Source organism: Lactuca virosa, chromosome 1 (assembly GCF_052849685.1).
Source record: "Lactuca virosa cultivar CGN04683 chromosome 1, Lactuca_virosa_CGN04683_v6, whole genome shotgun sequence".
Lineage (NCBI taxonomy): Eukaryota > Viridiplantae > Streptophyta > Magnoliopsida > Asterales > Asteraceae > Lactuca > Lactuca virosa.
Window position 1 is genome coordinate 56,065,002 of NC_136426.1, and position 8,766 is coordinate 56,073,767.

An 8,766-nucleotide genomic window follows, 5' to 3' on the forward strand; every position below is an offset into this window, starting at 1 on the left:
TCTTGTTTGCAAAGTAAACCCAATACTAGCGTTCATAATATAATGTTTTAATTACTTTCAGTTTTCCTTCTCTTAAACTCATTTTTTATTTGAAAAGACTCACACACACATACACACACAGAGTCACACTCCCACACAAACAACCACATAAAGTCGCATACTAAAAAAAACATAACACATTACACATATTTTAGAAAGGCCTTACTGTTCTTTACTCTTTATCAGAAGCATTTGCATATACAGAAGCCAAAGCACCAATCAGCATTAGCCGTGTCATTCCAGGGTAACAGTACATTCTTCCATGTGTAACCATCTATTGTTATTATTATTCCAAAACCGTTAGCTTTAAACAAACATAATAAACAATTAGGGAAACCTTGATATTAAAGCATAATTGTCTCACAATAGTTAAGTTTTTGGATTTAGGAAAAAAAGAACGTCTTTTTACCCAAATATTTAATGAGGTGTAACCTACAAACAATTAATACATAACTAATGCTTAAACAGTTGTACCTTGGTATTAAATAGGTAACTGCAAAAATCTCTAATTAGTCTACCAACAACATGATGAAGTTCTAATTAAAGTTCATCAAGAACTTTTGAAACAAATAACAATTAATCTTCTTCTGTTGTACTAATTTGATAGTAACTTCATCATAAATGATTCGAACATCCACATCTATGTTCTTCAATTTCCTCTTAATCCATGAACTCAATTTGGATAGTAATTTGATAATAATTTGATAGTAACTTCAATTACCTCAATCTGTGTTCTTCAATTTCCTCTTAAGCCATGAACTCCTCTTCTGTTGGACTAATTTGATAGTAACTTCATCATACATGATTCGAACATCCACCTCTGTGTTCTTCAATTTCCTCTTAATCCATGAACTCCTCAATTTGGAAGTCAAACTACCATTATACACTTGTTGATCAAGATCCTCACCACCATCTGAGTATAGAAATTTTGTAGCAAGACTCCTTATTTTCTTTATTCCTAAGAAAAACAACAAAAGTGGGTAAAAACTTTTAGTCTACAAGATCAAACACCCCCCCCCCCCTCGTTAAAGACACACACATAGGAAAACATGGACACAAAGATCTATCACAAAACAATTTAAAAAAAACATCCAGATGAATACAAACCAAAAGCTAAAATATATTTCATTCTCTAGTTGTTTGTAGAAATTTACGTTTTAACCTCCCTTCTTGGATGAAATGCAACATCATGGTATATGGTTACTTCAACATCAACACCATCCAACTGAATACAAGTGAAATGACCATCAAGATTCTAAATGCAAAATCAAAAAGGAAAAAACAATGAAAATAAGATCAGACGATAAGGTTTTCTACCTTTTATAAAACAAAACACTACTAGAAAAACAGCCTTTTACGACGCGCAATGTGTGTCGTAAAACGCTCAGACGACGCGCAAATGCGCGTCAAGGAAGGCCCTGTCATAACGAGAGATGACACGCTTTTGCGCGTCGTCTATAGACGACGCGTATTTATGACACGCAATGCGTATCATTAAAACCCCTGTCAAGAAAGGCCATGTCATAAATGAAGATGACACATATTTTTGCGTATCGTAAATTTTAATGTTTAACAAAAATATATTTATATATTTATTAATTTTTAAATTAAATTTGCATTTAATGTCTCATAATAGAAATAAAATACCATATACAAAAAATACAATCCATTGCATAAAATTTAATGTCATACAATTCTATTTCTTACAATGTATAAATTTGCATTCATCTAATCTACTCTGTGTTTCATAGTAACAATTGAAATGAAGAATGCAACACTTGCATTTGCAGCATCTTATCTCTTTCAGCTTGAGCTTTCTTTTCCTCTTCTAACTCCAGAGCTATTCGCTTTCATCAATCCTGTAAACACAACACAAAATCACTTGTCATTTTCATTCTACTTTTAAAATTAATTCTTATTAGGACATTCTACTTTTAAACCTACCAATCTAGCAAATTTTTCAAAGAATATAATTTATAATTTTTTTTTATGGAAATTACATTGCTATTTCTAGAAGTAACAAACCATGCTGATTATAATGGGCTTCCTGCAACAACAAAAATTATTATAGTTTTTGTTTTTTCAAGACTGTTGAGTTAAATAAACACATTTTAATAAGTAATGTAATGACATACTATTACATTAAGAAATTCGCCAGGTTGGAAGTCCATGATCTGCATGATTACCTCTCCAGGGGTATCAAGAAGTGGCTGCTGATTGTTGGAGCCAACAATTGGCTTGGGAATATGATCTTCTAGGTAAGCATACCTACACAAAAGTTAAATTACTTTTTAGCCCTTGTGGTTTATTGATAACACACACACACACACAGATGCAGGATGAAATAAAGAGAAGGAATAACATACCTTCTTTCAAATACAACAAGTGCAGAAGATTCATAACTCCTAAAGTGATGCTTTGAGTTAGGAGGTAGGTAAGCAAACGAGTCTACCTACAGTTCAATGACAAATATTAACTATTGAGGAATACATTTACTTGATTGAAGCATTTTTCCCTCTTCTTTATAACAATGCCTTTCAGGAATGCTATTCAACTTCAAAATTTGGCACAAAACATGTAACTTTAATGTTCATATAAATCTTACTACACAAAAGAAAATTCAAGATTAAAGGGTTGTTTACCATCAGTGTTTAGCAAATTCCTGAAACATTAGTGAGAATCACCAAACCTTGAACCACAAATACAAACCTAAATGATAAACATAAATTAAAACACAACTCGAGTCACACTATGATCCAAAAGAAACTTGATTTGATTATAAATGGAGGGGGTCATTAATACCTCTCAACATGTTTAGGAGGTAGCCCTGATTTTGAACTTTCTGCACAGATGAAACCAATCATTTTGATGATAAGGAACTCCTTCATCATTTGGCTTTACAGAATTAATAATCAAAAAGTAAAATATAAATGCACCTTGCATCTTTGCAATATACATAACAAAATGAGCTCCCATTGCTGGCGAGACTAAATAGGCCCCTATCTCTTCAGTTGTCTTCCATGAGACTGGAGAGGAATTTCAGTCCCCTCCTAAAAGAAGAAATTCTTTGCATCAGGTCAAATGGATTAATTTGGTCAACCGTATACCCATTATATGGTTCTGTTTAATACAATAGAAACAAATCAAAATACATTAGATCACATTATTTCAATTTCTTATCTAACCAAATCATTTTATTACATTATTCATAAAGCACACTACAATGATGACATGTGAACACGTACTGGGTAATAATTTCCAGCAACTGGTTCATTCACTTGCAGCTCCCAATCTGTTCTGAAATCACGAACCTGCAAAATAGTAAATTTTATCATGTGAGAGACAAGTACAGAAATAACCATCTATAAAGTATATACCCTTTTAATGAAGTCTTTCCTGTTAGAATCTGTATAGAATGTTTTGTTTGTCTTCAAGGCACTTGTGATCTGAGTTGTTATTTCTTTCCCAACACCATCATCTATAGGGATAGGTCCAATCTAATAGTACCAAAAATAAGATATGTAATTAGAGAATACACACACACACAGAGATACACACATTCTGGTCAAGCGTCAACAGGAAACTACTACAACTACATTAAATCAAAAGGGAATAAAATTCTTACGATAAACTCAACTTCAGCATGTTCCTTCTCCTTGTATACACGGGTGACCTGATATATCCATGAGTTTAACTGGTTAAGTCACAAACAAACTCTTTTTTAGCCCTCAAATTAACCAAAACTCTCTCTCACCCATTCTGTGAGGCATTGTTGGCCCTTAGGCCGGTTAATATCCACTACTTTTCGACCAGAAACAAGCTCCAAGTGTACTACACCGAAGGAATATACATCAGCCTTTTCAGTCACCTCCCCACTTTCCGCATACTCTGGAGCTAAATATCTAAGTAATGGCAAATATACAATTTTCTTATTCACAATAGGCTAATTCCACAACTAAATGCAATGCTTTCGGGAAGATTTCAAAAATTAGACCAACTTTATAAATTATTGTTTCACAAATCACAATATTATGGAAATAGCATAAGGGAAACAAGAAGGCTTGCCTACCCGAATGTTCCAATTACTCTTGTTGCTTCTCCTTTGTCTCCATCAGGCTGCCACCTTGCTAAACCTAGTAAAAGCTTTCTGTAACAAAAGAAATCATTAGTCACTTGCAACAGACAACAGTAGTGGATAACTACCCCAAAAGAGTATGGTTTACCTGCCCTTGAGATTTTATTGGAAATGTGGCATTAGGACGGAAGATATAAGCTCCAGAAGCCTTCAAAAATTAGGAACAACATCAGAAAATGAACAAAATTCATGTAACTAACTTCACTACACACACACAAACACACACATTCTAGTTGAAAAATTGAATATACCTGGTCTGTCCCATTATAACCAGAATAGTAGCTGTACGAGTGTTCCATGGCTCCTTCAACCTTCAATCATGTGCCAAACATGAGAAAATCAATGTGAACAGAGGAATCGAGCAGAAAACCCTAGCTTACAGATGAAATCAACATAAACAGTTCAAATTTAGATGAGAGAAAGAGAAGGTACGGTGCTACGGCGGCAATGGCGAAACCAAAAGCAACTAAGCATAAGATGATAACTAGAAGATGAACTAGGGATGAGCCTTTTCATTCGCCCATCTTTCTTGTGCTGCTGCTGCTGCTTCTTGGTTGTTTGTAGAGAGAGAAATAGTGGAGTGAAAAAGGGTGTGCTGCTGTTGATTAAGTAAAAAATGGAAAAAGAGCGGCGAGAGACATACCTTCTTTGAGAAGTGAGAGATCCAATGACGGTATTTTATTCAGACACATTGTTGGCGTAGTTTCTCTTGGCATAATCGTCGGCGGAAACGGCAAACTGACGACGGCCAAGTGCTGCGAGCAGTGGTTGGCGATTGGCTAATGAACCAACAACAGTGAAAATGACTGCGATTGGCTAACAAAAGCCCTAGTTCATGGGTGCGCACTTGTGAGGTCCAGAGCATAAAAAGTAAAAACCCTAGTTCTTCTTTGATATCGGGGACAAGAAAAGCCTTAAAATCGCCGGCGTTTCGAGTTTGAGGAGTCGTAGACCCCCAATCGCCGACTCCATGAAATATATTGTGAGGTTCGATTTTTGGGGAAGGGCAGGGTACTTGAATTTTTTGGGGATTTGGTTTCCCCCCTTAGTTGCATGAAAGAGGGACGCGCATATTAAAATTTTATAAAGCGACATCTCTACACGACACCCACTTAAATTTATGTGGCTTCCGTGTTTTTAATTTTTTTCCGTTGAACATTAATTTTAGGGCACGCACAAATGTGTGTCCTCTATCCTTCAAATTTTGCAAAACTGACATTATTTTTTAGGGCACGCACAAATATGTGTCCTCTATCAGCGCGTGTCATTGTTTGCGCGTCATTAAAGAGCTGTTTTCTAGTAGTGAAAATTGTACCAAGGCTGAAGATGGCCGGTGATGATTGTGTATGTGGCCATTCCTGGTGGTTCGTGGTGTCGTCTGTTCGTCGGTGCTTAGAACTTACACAAAGCAGTAGTAATTAAAAGAAAAATAAAGTATTAAAGAGATAGATCGTTAAAAAATCAAGAAAATATGTCGAACCCTAAAATCAATACCTTGATCATAGTGTTGGCGTCGAAATGGAAGAGAAACATAGTGGGGACGACTGTGAAGGTTTAGGCAGATAAGGTGGACCAAAGATAGTAAGGTGGGGGATTGAAGCAGTGAGAGCAGCTGACGAGGAGGGTATCCGTGATGGTGGGAGGTGTTAGGTTTCCATTGGAATGAGTTTGGAGAGAGAGAAAAAAAAATATTCACTTTAGTTTTTGGAATTCAACTATCGCAACATTCTCCATGCTTTAAAAAACAAATTCATCGGATTAAATGTGAATTCAAAAGAAAAAGACCAGGTCAAATTCAAGATAAGTAAAAATAAGAAACACAGAGGTGAAAGGAGGGCTCGGTCAAAAAGTCTAGTTATGCATTTAGTAATTGTAATTTATAATACTATTAATTGTTTGTTCCTCTAGGAACAGTAACTCTTTATGATTGGACCAACAACATTTTCTTATTTTTTTTTTTGATCAGTGGGGTAAACCTCCTGAAACACATTTAATTTTATATATAAAATCTGGCCAAGTTCTGAACGGTAATCTATAACTTTTCCACCGACTTCGTAGACGAATACCACGTGTATTTACCTAAAATCGATTGGTGTCATGTCTATCCTCCCCCACGGTACCTGCATTAACCTTTATGGAACGTGTCCTGCTTCATCTTCCGATAGGTGTCTACCCACCGCCATCACTTCTGGAAACGAATTTATCTCCAAAAAGGCATCGATCGATCCGGCAACGACCCTCACTGTTATTTCTCCAAAACTTTTTCTTTTACTTTGTTTTAACTTTGATTTTAGGGCTTTGTTATGTACAAGAGATTTTCTATTATAATCCCCTTATATGTTTTCCTTATCTATTTTTTTAGGATGTATGTTGTTGTAATCCTTACGCTTGCTGACGTCTGTTGTGATTAAGGATAATTTTGATCAATGATGCTTCTGGTTGTATATTTGAGTATGGTTCGAAGAAACGGATGATGATTACAAATAGTTTTTGTCATCTCGATTTGATTGTAAGTATCTCACCTCAAATTTGTTTTCTATTTTTGGACTTTGTTGTTTTTTTCTAAACAACACTTCTTACCTTTTGAACCTCGGTTTCATACACTTCTATCACTTTTCTGTTATCAAAGCTTCTTGACTAGGGTAAATATGGAAAATCATGTGATATGTATGTTTGTGCCAACAAAGTGTTTGAGGAAATGCATTTTGTGTTGATGTGCCTGATTGTTAGTTTGTTGACTGCATAATTTTAGAATATTGCATAAATTTTTATAATTGAGGCTTAACTATGTAACTTGAACTGTTTTATTGTAGTCTTATCACTCCCTCCGTTCGGGACATTGACGACACTCACGTTCCAGTAAGCTGGAGCATGAGACTTTCCGATTTGTTTGTCACCCCAAGTAGATTCAGGTAACATTTTATTTCCAACTATTCTTCTAAAAAAACATTAATATATGAAATCGTCATTCTACAATCCAGAAAACAGTTAAAAACGAGCTTGAAAATCTCCAAAAAGATTAATACTTTAATTGCTTTGGTTATTACCGGTGCTTTTTCAAGGGAAATTAAAATAATCAAAGGGAACTTTCTACAAAATACCTTAATATGTTAAAAACTGTGTTTTTTAGTTAGCTAATTAGCATTGAAGTGGTTGAATGAATTGGTTATTATTTAGTTGTATTAGCCCAAAACAAGCACCCATATCCCATATTATGTCATCTCTCTAATATGTCCTTTACCTTACAAAACATTTAGAGAGGTGGGTATGGGCAACGCCACAAGGGGCGTTATTGGGTGTTATTGGGTGTTATAACATGTGAACACCGCTCCCCTTACCCGTTATCAGGCGTTATTAGTCTGCACGTTACTCCCCGTTACCACCATAACACGTTATAACGCCTTTTTTTTTGTCTTTTCCTAATAACGCCGGTGTGGGCGTTGCCCACACCTACCAGTCTTATGCTTCATGTGAGCAATAGTGTTTCACTTTTTATATTGTAAGGAGTAGTAACAGTTAAAGGTGTTGTCACATCTCTTAATAATTGTCAATATTTGACAGTTTGGATTTCTAAATTCTATTAAAAAAATTAAATTGCGAATAATATTGCTTATTCATTTTGGGAATAAAGAAAAATTGAAGGCATTTAAGAAGCTTGGATATGATGTTGGCAGGTAAAGGAGGAAACATGGAGAAAATGTGATGTACCTTTAATTTTGAAGTTAATTGATTTAATTCGAAGTCTAAAGAGGTCTATATCATCATTTTATTAAGTTACATTAACGCAAAAGGACAAAATGGTCATATATTCTGATGTTGTTTTCCTTATTTTGAAAAATGTTTGATTCTTATGTTTTTGGATTTGAAGTGTTCATAAGCATGTTTTGTTTTGATGATTTTTTAAGATTCATGTAAGATAATTAACCTTTTCAAGGTTTTTGGTTTTGGTTTAAAAGTTCTTGAAATAAAAATGGGTAAAAGATGCTTCCAGTAAAAATTAATCAAGTTGCAGTTAGATTAGTTACTTAACAAAAGTTTGTGCCTTTTGTTTTATGGAGCCTATGTATTATATATATATATGGATTTAAAAACGGATCAGTAACAATGTAAGTAATTACAAGTATTTGCAGTAGAACAGACTTTGCAATCTCCTATAACAAACCTAAACAAATTTAACCGACACAAATCAAAACCCATGACCCATGCGGAGCATGGGATACCTTTCTAGTTACTGATTAAAGATTTGGACATTTAAAATTTTGATTATTTTATTTATGTTCGGTGGTACTTTCAGCTTAAATGTTTAGACGTCTTAAATCTATTTTTAGAAATAGTAAGGTTTGTATAATAATGTAGTAATATATATATATATATATATATATATATATATATATATATATATCATAATATCATAATCATATTATATTATAAAGGAAACATTTTTTCTTTTACCACATTCATTTGAAACTCCTAACTTTTCATATTTCCATACAATATGCTTAATTTATTAACTTAAATATGCTTTTATTTATAAAGGAAGCATTTTTCCTTGAACTTCATGCATTTGAAACCCCCACAAAAATTTGCAAACA

General features: G+C 34.2%; 2 long non-coding RNA genes across 2 annotated transcripts; both read right to left on the reverse strand.

The window, feature by feature from the left end:
- Window positions 1–2,675: 2,675 nt before the first annotated feature.
- Window positions 2,676–3,041, reverse strand: LOC145104802 (uncharacterized). Its single transcript, XR_013707173.1, has 3 exons — window positions 2,976–3,041; window positions 2,842–2,881; window positions 2,676–2,748 (listed from the first exon to the last, which is right to left on the reverse strand). It is a non-coding gene; the product is annotated as an uncharacterized LOC145104802 (long non-coding RNA).
- A 221-nt stretch (window positions 3,042–3,262) lies between these two features.
- On the reverse strand, window positions 3,263–3,724 carry LOC145104806 (uncharacterized). Its single transcript, XR_013707174.1, has 3 exons — window positions 3,665–3,724; window positions 3,417–3,536; window positions 3,263–3,350 (listed from the first exon to the last, which is right to left on the reverse strand). It is a non-coding gene; the product is annotated as an uncharacterized LOC145104806 (long non-coding RNA).
- Between the last annotated feature and the right edge of the window lie 5,042 nt (window positions 3,725–8,766).